A 20,898-nucleotide genomic window follows, 5' to 3' on the forward strand; every position below is an offset into this window, starting at 1 on the left:
TTTGTTGGTTTTCTGACATGGACTTGTTTCTTCAGGATTGTCCACATGTTCTCAATGGGGTCTAAGTCAGGACTTTGGGAAGGCAATTTAATTCTAGCCTGATTTAGCCATTCCTTTACCACTTTTGACATGTCCTTGGGGTCATTGTCCTGTTAGAACACCCAACTGCGCCCAAGACCCAACTTCCAGGCTAAAGATTTTAACAAATTCACAGTGAAGTAAAGCCATTTCCTGGAGAGCAGATGGACAGGTTTTTTTTTTCGCGCATGCGTAGTAGTTCGCGTTCCACCGGCGGATGGATGAGGGCGGGGCTCTTAAATGGTGGCATTGTTGTGTGTGTGTGTGGACTAAGATAAGGTTAGTTGGGATATAGCCTGGATAACATTAGACGGCTTAGTGCAGGGGTGTCAAACTCAAATACAGAGTGGGCCAAAATTTAAAACGGAACAAAGCTGCGGGCCAAGGTTGAACAAATTAACCTTTTAAGAGGGATCCAAAAAAAGTTTTGCATTGAATATTGAACATGCAAGGCTTACATAACTTTATAGTGACATGCAAAGTCGAGTTTCAAATTATCCATCCAGCCATCCATTTTTTTACCGCTTGTCCCTTCTGGGGTCGCTGCAGCCTATTTCAGTTGCATTCGGGCGGAAGGCAGTGTACACCCTGGAAAAGTCGCCACCTCATCACAGGGCCAACATACACACTAGGGCTAATTTAGTGTTTCCAATCAACCTATCAATAATGATTTAAAAATATCAATTGCGTATCAAATACAATTTAAATAAAAATTTGAGGGGGGGGGGGGGGCAGGTTTGTTGGTAGCGGGGGTGTATATTATAGCATTCCGGAAGAGTTAGTGCTGCAAGGGGTTCTGGGTATAACGTGTGTTACGGTGCAGATGTTCTCCCGAAATGTGTTTGTCATTCTTGTTTGGTGTGGCTTCACAGTGTGGCGCATATTTGTAACATTGTCGAAGTCGTTTATACGGCCACCCCCAGTGTGACCAGTATGGCTGTTGACCAAGTATGCCTTGCATTCATTCGTGTGTGTTAAAGCCGCAGACATTATGTGACTGGGCCGGCACATTGTTTCTATGGCGGAAAAGCGGACGTGACAATAGGTTGGAGAGGACGCTAAAGGCAGTGCCTTCGAGGCACGCCCCCAATATTGTGGTCCGAGTAGAAATAGGGAGAAATTTGGAAGAATTGTTGCCCCGGGAGATTTACGGGAGGGGCAGTAAAATTCGGGAGGGTTGGCAAATGCGTTGTTACCATGTAAAACATTGTCCGAGGAAGGGGACCTTAAACGCTGGTTTAGTGTGGCTGAAACTAGGCTGAGGCTAAATAATTAGTCATTTAAGGTGTTATCCAGCGTAGTGTAGACATGGCCTTGAACAGTTTTTTTCAAAAGTGGACTTTCAAGCGAAGCAGGAGATCATTCCTAAAGGAAGACCAATTTGTTTCAATCAACAGGACGGAAAGTTACTCGATCTTTCCAAAGGGAGTGGACGTTCTGCAAGAAACCGCCGTTTCCTACTCTGACAAGACTTTTAGAACTGAAGGAAGACAAGAGGGACTTTTCCCAGAAAGTGACGGATATGTTTTATCCAGAAGGACCGAGGCATGAACTTCCTTCATAAGTAAAGGTAAGACAGTGATACATTTTTTTTTGTTTATTTGTTTTTTAATGAAAATTGCATTTTGTGGGCGACCGTTTGTATGTGTAAAAAATGCAGAAATGTAACATGTCAGCTGCTGCCAATCAATTTGCAAATAATCTGCGCTGAGTGTCACGCCCATGAAATCATGTTCCGTTTTTGTCATGTTTGGTTAATTTTTGGATAATTGTTTCCCGCTTTTGCACTTCCTTGTTTCTCTCATTTCCATAGCAACTCATTGATTTTCACATTGCCCTCATGTCACGCCCCTGTCCTCAGTTCTCACACCTGCTGGTAATTATCACTGCTATTATTTAAGCCACAGTTGCCAAGTGTTCAGCCTGGCAACTTCCCCCATATACCTCAACTGTCTTAATGCCATGCCATTGCTGGATGATCATTCTGTCCATGTCACAGTAAGTTTTGTTATTAATGCCACAGTGCAAGTGTTTTTGTTTCATGTTTGTAGTTTGAAGCCTTTATGCTAGTCTTTTGTTCTTCCATTAGTCAAGTTTGTTCTCCGCCATTGTGCGCGCATTTTGTTTTCCCTTTTGTAGTTTATTAGTGTATAAATAAAAATGTACTCACATTCTCGCCTGGCTCATGCCAATTATCCTTTGCGTTGTATAAACAATCCACGTCATAGTCCAAGTACTGACACTGAGCACGTATATTTGTAAATCTGATTCTGATTACGTCTGCCTCGCCAGCTATCAACGTCACTGTAAGAAACATACTAGAAAACTTCACTTTTAGTAGTAAGTAAGCCAACAAAGGAATATGTACTGTACTGTGCAATCTACTATTAAAAGTTTCAATCATTCAATCAATCAATCAATCAAACCCCAACCACTGGTCCAGGGACTGGCACCGGTCCGTGACGCAGTTTCTACCAGGACTCGGACAAACATTAAATCATTTGTTAATGACCGCATTTTCGCTGACTTAAATTCCGCCGGTTGCCCTCTCCTGTGGGTCCTTCTGATCACAAAGATGCTCCCGTGGGCCCAGTAGTCTTGGTAACGAGTCTTTTATTTTCACAAGCAGTGTGGTTTTGCTTTCCAGCAAAATGTCTCTCGCTCTGATCCTCTGCTCGCCAGCAACTCCCAACCTTGTCTCTCGCTCCGGCTGCTGCTAATAAGGGCGACAGGCATACTTGCCAACCTTGAGACCACCGATTTTGTGAGGTGAGGGGGCGGGAGGCTTGGTCGTGGGTGGGGCAGGGGGTGTGGTCGGGGGCGTGGCATTGTTGGGGGCGTGGTTAAGAGGGGAGGATTTGATTGATTTTAACTTTTATTCGTAGATTGCACAGTACAGTACATATTCCGTACAATTGACCACTAAATGGTAACACCCCAATAAGTTTTTCAACTTGTTTAAGTCGGGGTCCTCGTTAATCAATTCATGGTACAAATATATACTATCAGCATAATACAGTCATCACACAGGTTAATCATCAGAGTATATACATTGGATTATTTACATTATTTACAATCTGGGGGGGTGGGATGAGGAGCTTTGATTGATATCAGTACTTCAGTCATCAACAATTGCACCAACAGAGAAATGTGGACATTGAAACAGTGTAGGTCTTACTTTGTAGGATATGTACAGCGAGCAGAGAACATAGTGAGTTCAGATAGCATGAGAATAAGTATATACTGTACATTAGAAATACTTTTGATTATTTACTTTAGGTTATTTACAATCAGGGGAGATGGGATTTGAATAGAGGAGGGTATTAGTAAAGAGTTGAAGTTGCCTGGAGGTGTTTTGGTGCATGTACAGTAGATGGCAGTATTGTCCTGTTTAAGAATTTCACAACAGTGACTGCTGTTGTTGTGTGTTGTTACCGGGCTGGGAGGATGTTAATGAAACTGCCTAACAATAAACCCACATAAGAAACCAAGAACTCGTCCTCGATCATTCTACAGTTAAAACGTCATTGGGCAGACACGGGAAAGCGGATGTGAAAACAGGCTGTCCTCACTCAGGTCCACATGGAGCTGGAGGGGGCGTGGCCTCCAGCTCCGCCTGAATTTTGGGAGATTTTCTGGAGAAAATTTGTCCCGGGAGGTTTTCGGGAGAGGCGCTGAATTTCGGGAGTCTCCCGGAAAATCCGGGAGGGTTGGCAAGTATAGCGACAGGTGATTAGACAACAAGTCCCGGCCGAGCGATCTACTCACCTGCCCCTGAATTCGACGCTGGTACTCACCACACACACCAATAAGCTTGTTCATGGATGAAAAAACAAACAAAACTCCTAATAGGAAGTTGCCATTTGGTATTATATTTTTATATCTCCTTTTACATGCAACAATTAATGCATTTAAATGAACATATTGATTGATTGATTGATACTTTTATTAGTAGATTGCACAGTACAGTACATATTCCGTACAATTGACCACTAAATGGTAACACCCGAATAAGTTTTTCAACTTGTTTAAATCGGGGTCCACGTTAATCAATCCATGGTATATAAAATGTAAGTGTGCCAAATTGTAGCCAAAGACTAATTTCCATCTGCAGTTCTTGGCAGGTTGATGTTATATTGATTGATTGATTGAGATTTTTATTAGTAGATTGCAAAGTACAGTACATATTCCGTACAATTGACCACTAAATGGTAACACCCCAATACGTTTTTCAACTCGTCTCTCGTCCGGCTGCTGCTAATAAGGGTGACAGGTGATTAGATAACAAAGCCCAGCTGGGCAATCTACTCACCTGCCGCTGACTTCGAGGCCGGTCCTTACACACCCGGCTCCGCGGCAGGCCAGCAGACCACGCCCCCCTCCACACACACCAATAAGCTTGTTCATAGATGAAAAAATAAAACTCCTAATAGAGAGTCGCCGTTTGATAATATATTTTTATATATTTTTTTACATGCAGCAATTAATGCACTTAAATGAACAAATAAAATGTAAATGTGCCAGATTGTAGCCAAAGGCTAATTTTCATCTGCAGTCCTTGGCAGGTTGATGTTATATTGATTGATTGAGACTTTTATTAGTAGATTGCCCAGTACAGTACATATTCCGTACAATTGACCACTAAATGGTAACACCCGAATAAGTTTTTCAACTTGTTTAAATCGGGGTCCACGTTAATCAATCCATGGTATCCATCCATCCATCCATCATCCTCCGCTTATCCGAGGTCGGGTCGCGGGGGCAGCAGCCTAAGCAGGGAAGCCCAGACTTCCCTATCTCCAGCCACTTCGTCTAGCTCTTCCCGGGGGATCCCGAGGCGTTCCCAGGCCAGCCGGGAGACATAGTCTTTCCAACGTGTCCTGGGTCTTCCCCGTGGCCTCCTACCAGCTGGACGTGCCCTAAACACATCCCTAGGGAGGCGTTCGGGTGGCATCCTGACCAGATGCCCGAACCACCTCATCTGGCTCCTCTCGATGTGGAGGAGCAGCGGCTTTACGTTGAGTTCCTCCCGGATGGCAGAGCTTCTCACCCTATCTCTAAGGGAGAGCCCCGCCACCCGGCGGAGGAAACTCATTTCGGCCGCTTGTACCCGTGATCTTATCCTTTCGGTCATGACCCAAAGCTCATGACCATAGGTGAGGATGGGAACGTAGATCGACCGGTAAATTGAGAGCTTTGCCTTCCGGCTCAGCTCCTTCTTCACCACAACGGATCGATACAACGTCCGCATTACTGAAGACGCCGCACCGATCCGCCTGTCGATCTCACGATCCACTCTTCCCCCACTCGTGAACAAGACTCCTAGGTACTTGAACTCCTCCACTTGGGGCAGGGTCTCCTCCCCAACCCGGAGATGGCACTCCACCCTTTTCCGGGCGAGAACCATGGACTCGGACTTGGAGGTGCTGATTCTCATTCCGGTCGCTTCACACTCGGCTGCGAACCGATCCAGTGAGAGCTGAAGATCCCGGCCAGATGAAGCCATCAGGACTACATCATCTGCAAAGAGCAGAGACCTAATCCCGTGGCCACCAAACCGGAACCCCTCAACGCCTTGACTGCGCCTAGAAATTCTGTCCATAAAAGTTATGAACAGAATCGGTGACAAAGGACAGCCTTGGCGGAGTCCAACCTTCACTGGAAACGTGTCCGACTTACTGCCAGCAATGCGGACCAAACTCTGACACTGATCATACAGGGAGCGGACTGCCACAATAAGACATTCCGATACCCCATACTCTCTGAGCACTCCCCACAGGACTTCCCGAGGGACACGGTCGAATGCCTTCTCCAAGTCCACAAAGCACATGTAGACTGGTTGGGCAAACTCCCATGCACCCTCAAGAACCCTGCCGAGAGTATAGAGCTGGTCCACAGTTCCACGACCAGGACGAAAACCACACTGTTCCTCCTGAATCCGAGGTTCGACTATCCGGCGAAGCCTCCTCTCCAGTACACCTGAATAAACCTTACCGGGAAGGCTGAGGAGTGTGATCCCACGATAGTTGGAACACACCCTGCGGTCCCCCTTCTTAAAGAGAGGGACCACCACCCCGGTCTGCCAATCCAGAGGTACCGCCCCCGATGTCCACGCGATGCTGCAGAGTCTTGTCAACCAAGACAGCCCCACAGCATCCAGAGCCTTAAGGAACTCCGGGCGGATCTCATCCACCCCCGGGGCCTTGCCGCCGAGGAGCTTTTTAACTACCTCAGCGACCTCAGCCCCAGAAATAGGAGAGTCCACTACAGATTCCCCAGGCACCGCTTCCTCAAAGAAAGACGTGTTGGTGGGATTGAGGAGGTCTTCGAAGTATTCCCTCCACCGATCCACAACATCCGCAGTCGAAGTCAGCAGAACACCATCCGCACCATACACGGTGTTGATAGTGCACTGCTTCCCCTTCCTGAGGCGCCGTATGGTGGTCCAGAATCGCTTCGAAGCCGTCCGGAAGTCGTTTTCCATGGCTTCCCCGAACTCTTCCCATGTCCGAGTTTTTGCCTCCGCGACCGCTAAAGCTGCACACCGCTTGGCCCGTCGGTACCCGTCCACTGCCTCCGGAGTCCTATGAGCCAAAAGAACCCGATAGGACTCCTTCTTCAGCTTGACGGCATCCCTCACTGCTGGTGTCCACCAACGGGTTCTGGGATTACCGCCACGGCAGGCACCAACTACCTTGCGGCCACAGCTCCAATCAGCCGCCTCGACAATAGAGGTTCGGAACATGGTCCACTCGGACTCAATGTCCCGCACCTCCCTCGTGACATGTTCAAAGTTCTCCCGGAGGTGTGAATTGAAACTCTCTCTGACAGGAGACTCTGCCAGACGTTCCCAGCAGACCCTCACAATGCGCTTGGGCCTGCCAGGTCTGTCCGGCATCCTCCCCCACCATCGCAGCCAACTCACCACCAGGTGGTGATCGGTAGAAAGCTCCGCCCCTCTCTTCACCCGAGTGTCCAAAACATAAGGCCGCAAATCCGATGACACAACTACAAAGTCGATCATGGAACTGCGGCCTAGGGTGTCCTGGTGCCAAGTGCACATATGGACACCCTTATGTTTGAACATGGTGTTTGTTATCGACAAACTGTGACGAGCACAAAAGTCCAATAACAAAACACCACTCGGGTTTAGATCCGGGCGACCATTCTTCCCAATCACGCCTCTCCAGGTTTCACTGTCGTTGCCAACATGAGCGTTGAAGTCTCCCAGTAGGACAAGGGAATCACCCGGGGGAGCACTTTCCAGTACTCCCTCGAGTGTATCCAAAAAGGGTGGGTATTCTGAACTGCTGTTTGGTGCGTAAGCACAAACAACAGTCAGGACCCGTCCCCCCACCCGAAGGCGAAGGGAAGCTACCCTCTCGTCCACTGGGTTGAACTCAAACGTACAGGCTTTGAGCCGGGGGGCAACCAGAATTGCCACCCCAGCCCGTCGCCTCTCACTGCCGGCAACGCCAGAGTGGAAGAGGGTCCAGTCCCTCTCGAGAGAACTGGTTCCAGAGCCCTTGCTGTGCGTCGAGGTGAGTCCGACTATATCCAGCCGGAACTTCTCTACCTCGCGCACTAGCTCAGGCTCCTTCCCCCCCAGTGAGGTGACGTTCCACGTCCCAAGAGCTAGCTTCTGTAGCCGAGGATCGGACCGCCAAGTGCCCTGCCTTCGGCTGCCGCCCAGCTCACAATGCACCCGACCTCTATGGCCCCTCCTATGAGTGGTGAGCCCATTGGAGGGATGACCCACGTTGCCTCTTCGGGCTGTGCCCGGCCGGGCCCCATGGGAACAGGCCCGACCACCAGGCGCTCGCCATCGTGCCCCAACTCCGGGCCTGGCTCCAGAGCGGGGCCCCGGTGACCCACGTCCGGGCGAGGGAAATCTGGGTTCATTTCGTTGTAATTCCATAGAAGTCTTTGAGCTGCTCTTTGTCTGATCACTCACCTAGGACCTGTTTGTCTTGGGAGACCCTACCAGGGGGCATGAAAACCCCCAGACAACATAGCTCCTAGGATCATTGGGACACGCAAACTCCTCTACCACGGTAAGGTAGCAGCTCAGAGAGGAGAATCCATGGTATATAAAAAAAAAAAAAAAATATACCAATATATACCAATCCATGGTATATAAAATGTAAGTGTGCCAAATTGTAGCCAAAGACTAATTTCCATCTGCAGTTCTTGGCAGGTTGATGTTATATTGATTGATTAATTGAGACTTTTATTAGTAGATTGCCCAGTACAGTACATATTCCGTACAATTGACCACTAAATGGTAACACCCGAATAAGATTTTCAACTCTTCTCTCAATCCGGCTGCTGCTAATAAGGGAGACAGGTGATTAGATAACAAGGCCCAGCTGGGCAATCTACTCACCTGCCGCCTACTTCGAGGCCGGTCCTTACACACCCGGCTCCGCGGCAGGCCAGCAGACCACGCCCCCCTCCACACACACCAATAAGCTTGTTCATAGATGAAAAAATAAAACTCCTAATAGAGAGTCGCCGTTTGATAATATATTTTTATATATTTTTTTACATGCAGCAATCAATGCACTTAAATTAACAAATAAAATGTAAATGTGCCAGATTGTAGCCAAAGGCAAATTTTCATCTGCAGTCCTTGGCAGGTTGATGTTATATTGATTGATTGAGACTTTTATTAGTAGATTGCACAGTACAGTACATATTCCGTACAATTGACCACTAAATGGTAACACCCCAATAAGATTTTCAACTCGTCTCTCATTCCGGCTGCTGCTAATAAGGGAGACAGGTGATTAGATAACAAGGCCCAGCTGGGCAATCTACTCACCTGCCGCTGACTTCGAGGCCGGTCCTTACACACCATGCAACAATTAATGCACTTAAATGAACATATAAAATGTAAATGTGCCAGATTGTAGCCAAAAGGTAATTTCCTTCTGCAGTCTTTGGCAGGTTGATGTTATATTTATTGATTGATTGATTGATTGATTGGAACTTTTATTAGTAGTACATAGTCCGTACAATTGACCACTAAATGGTAACACCCGAATAAGTTTTTCAATTCCTTTAAGTTGGGGTCCACGTTAATTAATTCATGGTAGATGTACTGTAGTATGTACAAAATTTGATGTTATATTGTATATACCATTAACCTCCCAGGGACCATCTCATCACAAAGAATCAAGCCCAGATCTTATATATTTTACATCTATTTTTACATGCAACAATTAATGCACTTAAATGAACATATAAAATGTAAATGTGCCAGATTGTAGCCAAAAGGATAAGGGGTAAAACATTATTTATTAATCTATTTATTTATTTACTGGAAATGTCTGGTTATTTTTTTGTTTCAACATGTGCTGTCTACACTGCTGTTAAAATGTAATAATCACTTATCCTTTTGTTGTTTGATACTTTACTTTTGGGTGATACCACACATTTGAGTATCGATCCGATACCAAGTACTTAAAGGTTCATTCATTGGTCATATTCAAAGTCCTCATGTGTCTTTGGACGTATTTCCTGAGTTTATAAAGAAAAAAAAATAAAATGAAGTATTTGTGGTGATAAAAAAATCTCGATGTATTCTTTGTAGTATTGACCAGGTACAGCTCTTGTACACTCATCACACTCGATATCTGTGTCGAACCATTCTTTTGTTCACATTAAGGAGTGCTATCTTGCTGTTAGCGGTGAGCTATTGTATCCTCCTACGGTGTGTAGTGAAGCATGTTTAGCTCGGGATGATACTTGCAAGAAACGTACTTTGTCGCCATGGAGGCGAAGATTAGTGGTTTAAAAGTAGCCAAAACACTACGGAATGACGTTAGCCGCTAGCTGTTAGCTTGCTATGTTTGAAAGCACTGCTTTCGGGGCAGCGCTTCAGTGTTTAGAGCCCCAACTTTGTTAGTTTTAAAGCCAAAATACGTCTGTGACAGCCTCTTGCCGTCGTGCGGGTTCCATGTACCACCAAGGAAGGACATTCTTGATCAGGTTTGACAGAAACCTGGACAGCTTGTCTGAAGGTCGGGTCGCTTTTCAGCTCCTCCTCCACTGCTCGCGCTTTGGTCGCTTTTCAGCCGCCCTCGTCGTAGCCGGTGAACGAGCAGCGGGGCAGGGCACGCCAGAGCCCGGCCCAAGATGGCGGCGAGCAGGTGGGGACGGCGACTGAGCGGAGAGGCGGGGCGTGCCGGGAGCGACGCTACAAGCGAGATCAGGTGCGTGGATCGCGCAGCGGGACTCAATCTATCTTCTCTCGAGGTATAAAAGGGGAGAAGGAGGAGAGAACGGGGCGGAAGGAGTTGGAAAGCCAAAATGGATACATGGCTGATATAGCAGAGGATTGGGTGAATGTCATGTGGTCAGATGAAACCAAAATAGAACTTTATGGTATAAACCCAACTCGTCGTGTTTGGAGGAAGAAGAATACTGAGTTGCATCCCAAGAACACCACACCTACTGTGAAGCATGGAGGTGGAAACATCATGCTTTGGGGCTGTTTTTCTGCTAAGGGGACAGGACGATTGATCCGTGTTAAGGAAAGAATGAATGGGGCCATGTATCGTGAGATTTTGAGCCAAAACTTCCTTCCATCAGTGAGAGCTTTGAATGGCTGACCAAATACTTATTTTCAATTATAAATTACAAATAAATTATTTTAAAATCCCTACAATGTGAATTCCTGGATTTTTTTTCACATTCTGTCTCTCACAGTTGAAGTGTACCTATGATGAAAATTACAGACCTCTGTCATCATTTTAAGTGGGAGAACTTGCACAATCTGTGGCTGACTAAACACTTTTTTGCCCCACTGTACGTATAGTTTTGTTTCTGCGTATCATCCATCTGCAGAAAGACAGGCACAATCCATCGTCAGACTGGGGGAGATGATTGTGTTTGAAGTGGTCACTTTGTAGATCCTTCGTCTCTGCCTTAAAGCATTCAACGGGAGGTCAACTCAAGTTGACTGTGAAGTACAGTGTGAGTTACGACTCTGTGTCCACCCATCCTCCTCCTCCTCCTCCTCCTCCGATTCACTATACCTGACCTTGGCTGAACTCCATCAATAGTCTATAAGTCTGGACTGTACAGCTCATGCACGCTTTCACCTTTCTGTTTGCGCAAGCCTTTTGAGCCGCTGCCAAGATGGAGGACCACCACGCGAGGAACATAAATTTATACCTGCAGCCATAAAAAGATGCGTAGGCATGCTCTCCAATGTTATGTCAGGCTTCAACATCTGACCTGTTTAAGACATCCAACAAATCCTTTGCCAATTTAACGTCCGCTTTCCATCACATTGTAAGGGAATTCAAAAAGCTCCCATATTATACTTCCTATTGAATCTTATTGTCTGTGCTACTAATATTATTAAAGGAAAACTGTCAGTACAACCCACATGTTAATTAGAAATAACCCCTAAACTGTCATGTGTACTGGGGGAGACAGCAGGGATGTTGTTTACCTCTATATTTATTATTTAACACCATATATAAATACAATAGAATGGAGTGTGAGTAATCCAGAATATGTGTGGTGTGCGACTATGTGTGGAAATTAACTGTAGTGTGTTACCAGTAGTGTTGACCGAGAGGCGGAAGTCCAGGAGGGGCAAAGCTGGCTCGGAGGTCCGTGAGCAGGCAGGAAGTCCGTGTTCGGACGGGGGGTCGAGATCCAAAAGGGGTAGCCAGAGAACCACATGGGAACCCAGGGAAACGGGACACACATCTCGTAACGCGGGAACGGAGGAATTCTGCTGAAGGCGACAAGGGGGAAATGAATATTGTCTGTGCTACTAGTATTATTTAAGTAAAACTGTCAGGACAACCCACATGTTAATTAGAAATAACCCCGAAACTGTCATGTGTACAGGGGGAGACAGCAGGGATGTTGTTTAGCTCTATATTTATTATTTAACACCATATATAAATACAATAGAAAGGAGTGTGAGTAATCCAGAATATGTGTGGTGTGCGACTATGTGTGGAAATTAACTGTATTGTGTTACCAGTAGTGTTGACCGAGAGGCGGAAGTCCAAGAGGGGCAAAGCTGGCTCGGAGGTCCGTGAGCAGCCAGGAAGTCCGTGCTTGGATGGGGGGGTCGAGATCCAAAAGGGGCAGCCAGAGAACCACATGGGAACACTGGGAGACGAGACACACAACTCGTAACGCGGGAACGGAGGAATTCTGCTGAAGGCGACAAGGGGGACATGAATATTGTCTGTGCTACTAATATTATTAAAGTAAAACTGTCAGGACAACCCACAGGTTAATAAGAAATAACCTCAAAACTGTTATGTGTACAGGAGAAGAGAGCAGGGATATTGTTTAGCTCTATATTCATGTGCGCAGTGGGGGAGTGGCCGTGCGCAACCCGAGGGTCCCTGGTTCAATCCCCACCTAGTACCAACCTCGTCACGTTTGTTGTGTCCTGAGCAAGACACTTCACCCTTGCTCCTGATGAGTGCTGGTTAGTGCCTTGCATGGCAGCTCCCGCCATCAGTGTGTGAATGTGTGTGTGAATGGGTAAATGTGGAAGTAGTGTCAAAGCGCTTTGAGTACCTTGAAGGTAGAAAAGCGCTATACAAGTAGAACCCATTTATCATTTATTATTTATAAATAAATACAATAGAATGGAGTGTGACTAATATAGAATATGTGTGGTGTGCGACTATGTGTGGAAATTAACTGTAGTGTGTTACCAGTAGTGTTGAGTGAGAGGCAGAAGTCCAAGAGGGGCAAAGCTGGCTCTGAGGTCCGTAAGCAGGCAGGAAGTCCGTGTCCAGGCGGGGGGTAGAGATCCAAAAGGGGCAGCCAGAGATCCAGAGGGGAACATAGGGAGACGAGACACACTTCTCGTAACGGGGAAACGGCGGAATGCTGCTGAAGGCGACAAAGGGGACATGAGACCAATCGACACGTAGGGGGAGAATCACAGAGAGAGAGTATGCATATAGCTGGGAGAATTTCGACCTACTGCACAGGAAAAGGTGGCTACGTTCTGGCACAGGATAGCAGGTTGCGCTGCCTTAACTAAAGGCCTTAGTGGCCACATGCATGGACAGCACCTTTTAGCTCTTATTTCCAAAATTGTGTACACTACTGATGTGGGGTCTAATGACACTTTTACCGCCATCTGGTGGTGTCAAAGGGTATAACATATAATGGAAAAATAAAAGTTAGTATGTCACTACACATAATGTACATGTTTGTGTACTTATGGACTAAGTACATCATATCAAAAGATAATTTTTAGTTTTTATTCTAATTAGGGTCCAATAAGCCCAAATAGCAAAGAGAAAAAAAAAAAAAGAAGGCAACGGGTGTTCATCAGCGACAGGGGTGTTGATTGCTGATTGGCGATTAAATGCAGCTGCTTGCTGCAGCCGGAGTGGCGCATGCCGGCGCGCTCTCGGAGATGCGCCCAGCGCAGCGCACAGATGAATACGCACTGGGGTGCGCTTGGGCCGTGACAGAAACCTGGACAGCGGCAATTTTACATTTACATTTCAAAAAGCTAAAATATTTATGTATTAATTTCAACCATTTATCCATTTATGTACATTTTTACATACTTTATTTATTACATATTGTAATCTTTTTTCATGATATGAAATGTAATTTTACAACTAATAGGTCTGAATCTCAGAAGAAGACATGTTGTCATTTCATGAGCATAACATGAGAAAAAGTTACGGTAATAAGATGTCATAAAAAATAAAACAGTTGTCATTTTATTAAAGTAAGGTCAATATTGTAACGATTGCTAGGCATTGTGATGCGGAGGCGTTCTTTCAAGGATGCCGTCGGGCTCGAAGACAGCGTACGGTAAGAAATAAATAAATAAATAAAACAGACTATGAACAGAAAAACTGGTACTAGGCAGAAAAGGCAAAACAAACAGAACTAGCATGGGAGCTAGAAACAACCAAAAGCGCTAGCATGGGAGTTAGGGAAATAACAAACAAACTTGCACAAAAGGCAAAACAAAACTACTATCGTGGGAGCTAGAGGTAAACAAATGCATAGCGCGAAAGCTAGCAAGTAGAAACATGGAATCGTCACTGTTGCGAAACACAAACTTGATGTAACACAAACTAGGATGTGAGAGCAAATGAACAAAAAGGGCAGCCTTAAATAAGGGCGGTGATTAGCAAAAACAGGTGTGTGTCTGGAAACCTTGGCTGGTGAAAATAATAAGCAACCATGGTGACAAAACAAACAGGAACTAAGGAAGTCAAACAATAACAGAATATGATACAAAAACGGAACAAAACTAGAATACAGTATGATCCCGGCAGCGGATCATAACAAACATCACAAGAAAAAAGATGAACTACTATGGGGCGGCATAGCTCGGTTGGTAGAGTGGCCGTGCTAGCAACTTGAGGGTTGCAGGTTCGATTCCCGCTTCCGCCATTCTAGTCACTGCCGTTGTGTCCTTGGGCAAGGCACTTTACCCACCTACTCCCAGTGCCACCCACACTGGTTTAAATGTAACTTAGATATTGGGTTTCACTATGCAAAGCGCTTTGAGTCACTAGAGGAAAGTGCTATATAAATATAATTCACTTCACTTCAATGATTAGGTTAGATATATAATGTAGTAACAGGCACCTTCATAACAATATGTAAAAAGTAGAATATTTAGGTTAGGTATATAATGTAGTAACAGGCACCTTCATAACAATATGCAATATGTAGAATATTTAGGTTAGGTATATAATGTAGTAACAGGCACCTTCATAACAATATGCAATATGTAGAATATTTACCGTAGGTTGGTAATTTATAGGTTGGAACTTATATCCTGTTTCCATAGCAACGCACTTCCGTCTTCTGGCAGCAAATGTGTGTTTCCACTTCCAGATAAAAACGCAAGTGTCTTCTAATCATGACTGACTTGGTAGCAGACAAACAAAGACGACTATTTTTGGACAAGTGAGGATTCACAACCTTATCTTTTTGAAGCTGAATATACGGAGGATGAACTGCTGCTTCTAGAAGCAAGCGCGAAGGAAGGTTGAAACACCGGAGCAGATGAGTTGGAAGCTGAGAGAGTGAGGCGAACGTGACTTTGGCGCTATGAATGTGGAAGCTATGCCGACATTAATGGCACAAGACAGAAAAAAAATCACAATTAACCCTAGTAATACTGTAATTATTTATTTTACATTTTGGTATTTTTTTTTACGATATGAAATAGTGTCATTTAACAATGTGACAGTCTCTTACTGTCGTTGCTCGGGTTCAGCAGACCACCAAGGAAGGACATCTCTTTCGCAGGTTTGACTTCTTTATTTTGCAATAAAGCTTGGCTGCATTTTGGATCGCTTTTCAGCTCCTTCCTCCACTGCTCGTTCGCCGGTCGCTTTTCAGCCGCCGTCGATGTCGTCGTCTGCTTTCTGTCGCTCTTGCTCTTCACGCACTGCATCTGCCGCGGACACTCCCAACTCCTCTGATCTCTCCTCCTTCTCCCCTTTTATACAGCAGGAGTAGATGAGTTAATTGTGTGCAGGTGTGTGTGCCACGCACCTGATTTAGATTGTGGAGGCATTGCTGCCAGCAAGCCCCGCCTCCTTGCCGCCATCTTGGGCAGGGCAGCGTCGGCCCGTTGGCTCCGCCTCTCCACAAACAACGAATAGGTTACAATCTCAGACGAAAAAAGGTTGTCATTTCATGAGCATAACATGAGAAAAGGTTACGATAATAGATGTCAAAAATTAGGAAAACAATTATTTTACTTTAATACACGCAATAAAAAAGTTGAAATACTAGGTTGTCGTCTAATAAGAACAAAAGACAAGATTGTTGGCTTACGCTGCTAAAATGCCTAGTTTGACCGCATGGACAACAATCGAAATAATTCTATATATTAATATATTATATATCGCATATGTCTACTTTGTAGGCAAGCAAAGGCCAACAGTAAAATTACCGCCACATATTGTTCGGCATAACTCCATGTTGCATCCAACCTGACGCACCGCATTCTATTCCACGTACGCACATCACCATCTTTCAGTGCAGAGTGCAGTTCTATGAACCGAAGTAGAAAATTATTACCTGTAATGCATTATTTTGTGCCAAGCAAATACCACCCCACATGTGCCGGATGCACATACAGTACCAGAAACCGCAATTTGCCGTGGTAATGTTGGAACACATTTCCTCAGGGTGTCAGCATATTGAGAAGGAAATAGACACTGACACTGCCCAAATGCACATAAGTTTTATTTGTCGAAAATATATTTATCCTTGTCAGTTGGATGACACATCGACATGCAGGCTAACGGGCATGTACTGGAACTTTTAAGGACAGAATTTCTAGGCGCAGTCAAAGTGTAGAGGGGATCCGGTTTGGTGGCTGCAGGATTAGGTCTCTGCTTTTTTTGCAGATGATGTAGTCCTGATGGCTTCATCTGGCCAGGATCTTTAGCTCTCACTAGAGCGGTTCTCAGCCGAGTGTGAAGCGACCGGGATGAGAATCAGCGCCTCTAAGTCCTAGTCCATGGTTCTCGCCCGGAAAAGGGTTGGAGAGCCATCTCCGGGTTGGGGAAGAGACCCTGCCCCAAGTGGAGGAGTCCAAGTACCTCGGAGTCCAGGGAAGAGTGGATTGTGGGATCGACAGGTGGATCGGTGCATCGTCTTCAGTAATGCGGACGCTGTATCGATCCGTTGTGGTGAAGAAGGAGCTGAGCCGGAATGCAAAGCTCTCAATTTACCGGTCGATCTACGTTCCCATCCTCACCTATGGTCATGAGCTTTGGGTTATGACCGAAAGGACAAGATCACGGGTACTGGCGGAGGAAACTTCTCACCCTATCTCTAGAGGAGATAGGGTGCTCTGCCATCCGGGAGGAACTCAAAGTAAAGCCTCTGTTCCTCCACATCGAGAGGAGCCGGATGAGGTAGATCGGGCATCTGGTCAGGATGCCACCCGAACGCCTCCCTAGGGAGGTGTTTCGTAAACAAACTGTAGCTTGAATAACAAAGAAAACTTTTGTGGCAAGACAAGAGCAGCATGAATTTAGCATGAACAAAGGCCGACTGACTGGCAATGGCAGGCTTAAACACTAATCAGAGACAAGGTGAACATAATTTGCAACCATGGCAACCAAAACAAACACAGGGAGGTGCACAAACAGGAGCTAAAGGAGTCTTAAATAAAACAAAAGATAACTAAACAAACATGATCACAAGACATTACAAGAAATTGCAGAAATTCATAATCAGAGATCAGCAATACTTTATTAATCCACGAAGGGAAATTGAGGTTTTCAGCTAGGGTTGGGCGATACGGCCTGTTTTTAATCTCTCGATATTTTTAGGCCATACCGCGATGCACGATATATATCTCGATATTTTGCCTTAGCATATAATCACAGCAGTATGATGATTCTATGTGTCTACATTAAAAAATTATTCTTCATACTGCATTAATATATGCTACTTTTAAACTTTCATGCAGAGAGGGAAATCACAACTAAAATTGTATTTATTAAACAGTTATTAAGCAGTGACACAAACATTCGTGTCATTACCAGAACAGAAAGTGCAAGATTGTCAGAGACATCATAAAACAAGGTATGAGTGCACTTTTGTGCATGATGTCACTAAGATGGCTTATCAAAACAACACTAAATTAAAGTGCACTTTTTGTACAGAACGCCACTACACTAGTTGAAAACAAATAAAGTGCGCTTTTGTGCATGATGTCACACAAGATATTTCAATAAGTATCAAATAAAAATGAGCTGCATAATAGGAAATCAAATAGTATTCGTCCCTCGCTATGTGGTAGGTTCTTACGGACATTATCTCCTTTTGTTGTAGACAATTTTTTTCATACGGTGTGGATATGGAAATGTTTGCCTCAGCATTTTGATGGTGTGGGCGTGTGGCACCGAATGGAGATGTTGACATGCGGGGTAAGCACTCTTCATTTTCTAGCAGGTGACTTTTCAAATGATGCTACATATTAGCAGTGCTTCTACTTTTTGTAGCAACGCTTTTGCCCCACACTTGTCAAATTACGGTTGTCTGTTCAACATATTCCCGCTTGAAGCCAAACCACCGGCAGACGATGGATTTTGTGCTGTTTTTTTCTTGGGAATCAATACTTCCTTCATTTGTTACCAGATTCGCACCTTCTTTCTCTCGTATCACCGCTTGCACCACAGCTAACGTTACCCATGCTGCTACCTCTCTGCTCCGTAAGGGCGAATGACAGTATATAACGTATGTAAGAAAGTGCGCTTATTTTATGTCTATGTGAGAAGGAGACTCGAAAGAACGTATACTCGAATATCACGATAGTCATTTTCTATATCGCACAGAGACAAACCCGCTGTCAGGCTTGTCCCTGACAGTTTGACTGTTTTAGTTTTTTCCTCTGCATTTGTCTTTGTTTCCTCTGTGTGTGTAGCGTTTCCTGTCAGTGCTCTTATTTTGTTGGTTTCCTGTCCTTCTCCCTGAGTGTTGTGTCCCCTCAGCTGCGGCTGATTGGCACCTGGACACACCTGGTGTCAATCAGCCCGACCTATTTAGACCTGTTTTCTCCTCCAGTCTATGCTGGATTATTGTCATGTAGAGTTTGTTGGTGATGAACCCCAAGATGCAGAGAAGTAGGCAGGCATTGAACAGGAAAACTCTGTCACTCTCCCATTGCGCCACGCCGTGACGCAGTGGTAGAGTGGACGTGCGCAACCCAAAGGTCCCTGGTTCAATCCCCTCCTAGTACCAATCTCGTCACGTCCGTTGTGTCCTGAGCAAGACACTTCACCCTTAGTCCTGATGGGTGCTGGTTAGCGCCTTGCATGGCAGCTCCCTCCATCAGTGTGTGAATGTGTGTGTGAATGGGTAAATGTGGAAGTAGTGTGAAAGCGCTTTGAGTACCTTGAAGGTAGACGAGTGCTATACAAGTACAACCCGTTTATCATTTAATTAAAATACTAGAACAAGAACAAAAAAAGGGTACTAACAAAAAGCGCGCACGAGGCGGATAACAAACTAAAAGAGCTAGCATGGGAGCTAGCAAAAAGAAAAGGGCCTAGCATGGAAGCTAGTGGGTAGTGAACAGGAAAACAGAAGTTGCTACGTGTTGTATAAAGACAAACTGAAAGCAGGGAACAAAAGACAGTAAGCCACAAACTGCTACCGAAATATAACTTACCGCTACGCTGCAATGACACGATAGGAGCGACACGACACGACACGATGCGACAGGAGCAACAATACAATCCATCGACAATACATGACAATAATCCAGCATAGACTGGAGGAGAAAACAGGTCTAAACAGGAGTGGGCTGATTGACCCCAGGTGTGGCCAGGTGCCAATCAGCCGCAGCTGAGGGGACACAGCTTTCAGGGAGAAAGACAGGAAACACAGAAAATAAGAGCGCTGACGGGAAACACTACACACACAGAGAAAACAAAGACAAATGCAGAGGAAAAAACTAAAACATAGTCAAACTGTCTGGGACAAGTCTAACACCCGCGATATATCGAGTATATCGATGTATCGCCCAGCCCCATTTTCAGCCCAGAATTGTGACTCTTTGCACTGTTTCCTGTTAACTTATGGTGACAACTTCTGTGCTGTTCCTTAATAGGGGATTCAATTATCACTTTCCTGTTCTAAATCAAAAGGTGTCTCTGTTTTAGAGACAGATGCTCATTTCGTGCCGGTGCAATCACGGTCTACTAAACAGCCTTGTAAATGTACTGCGCCCTCGGGCGACAAGGGCGATTTTGACGGCCTGGCCTCATAGAGATAGATGTCTTCATTTCGGGTGATAATGGCATTGACTGGGCTGCTTTGGATTGTTATTAGAGGAGTTATTGGATGGAGGTCTCACCAGGCAGCAGGGGGGGTAAGAGGAATTTGGCCGGAGCGTCACAAAGCCAAGAGCAAAATATTAAGAGGCTGCCGATAAGTCATGGGAATCACATCAGGAAAGCGATATTTATTGAGTAGCATTTTGACACGTGTCACATCGTCTTATCTCCCGGCTGCAGAAATGCACTGTAGATGCCGAAGGATGATAGTTGGCAGAAAAGAGAGACTGTCCTTTGACACACAAGTAGGGACATTTTTGTCCAAGCATAGTGTGAGGACAGTTTGCATTAAGGCGTGGACATGCAGACACGTGCTCTTTACATTGTATTGTTACGAGGCGAAAGGTTTGCTGGAAGTCAGAAATAGGTGATAAAGGAAGGAATTCCTGTAACCTACACTATATCGCCAAAAAGGTTTGGCCACCTGCCTTGACTCATATATAATCTTGAGGTGCCATCCCATTCCGAACGCATATGATGTGGGTCCACCTTTTGCAGCTGTCACAGCTTCAATTCTTCTTTGAAGGCTGTCCACAAGGTTGCGCAGTGTATTTATTGGAATTTTCCACCATTCTTCCAAAAGCGCATTGGTGTTATTCGAGAAGGCCTGGCTGTTATGTCTCCGTTCTAAAAGGTGTTCTATCGGGTTTAAGTCAGGAGTCTGTGCAGGCCAGTCAAGTTCTGTCATCCATGACTTTGCTTTGTGCACTGGTGCACAGTCATGTTGCATCCGCTAACCCCTCTCTGTCAGTTTACGTGGCTGTGGCGGTTTCGAGTCGATGTGCGGGTTCTCAGGACCACCAAGGAAGGACATTGTGGCGCAGGTTCAACTTTCTTTTATTTTTCAATAATCAAAAGTCTCTACGGGTCGCTTTTCAGCCTTGCCGTGTCCTGCTTCCTCTGCCGCTCCACCTTTTCAGTCGCGTGCATCTTTGTCTTCCTGTGGCTCTCTCTTGCTCTCGTTCAGCATCCGCTTCCT

The 20,898-nt window shown here is 45.4% G+C and overlaps 1 long non-coding RNA gene across 2 annotated transcripts in view; it reads left to right on the top strand.

Annotated features, from left to right (window-relative positions):
- Nucleotides 1-2,144, top strand: part of LOC133546110 (uncharacterized) — a 63,829-nt gene extending 61,685 nt beyond the window's left edge. Inside the window, exons 3-4 of one of the 2 annotated variants that reach the window (XR_009804989.1) lie at nt 1,476-1,648; nt 1,892-2,144. This is a non-coding gene — a long non-coding RNA (uncharacterized LOC133546110). Of the gene's footprint in view, nt 1-1,475 lie in introns of both variants that reach the window. The other variant, XR_009804988.1, reaches the window with a different exon arrangement.
- Nucleotides 2,145-20,898: the final 18,754 nt, after the last annotated feature.

This window comes from Nerophis ophidion, linkage group LG29 (genome assembly GCF_033978795.1).
Source record: "Nerophis ophidion isolate RoL-2023_Sa linkage group LG29, RoL_Noph_v1.0, whole genome shotgun sequence".
Classification (NCBI taxonomy): Eukaryota; Metazoa; Chordata; class Actinopteri; order Syngnathiformes; family Syngnathidae; genus Nerophis; species Nerophis ophidion.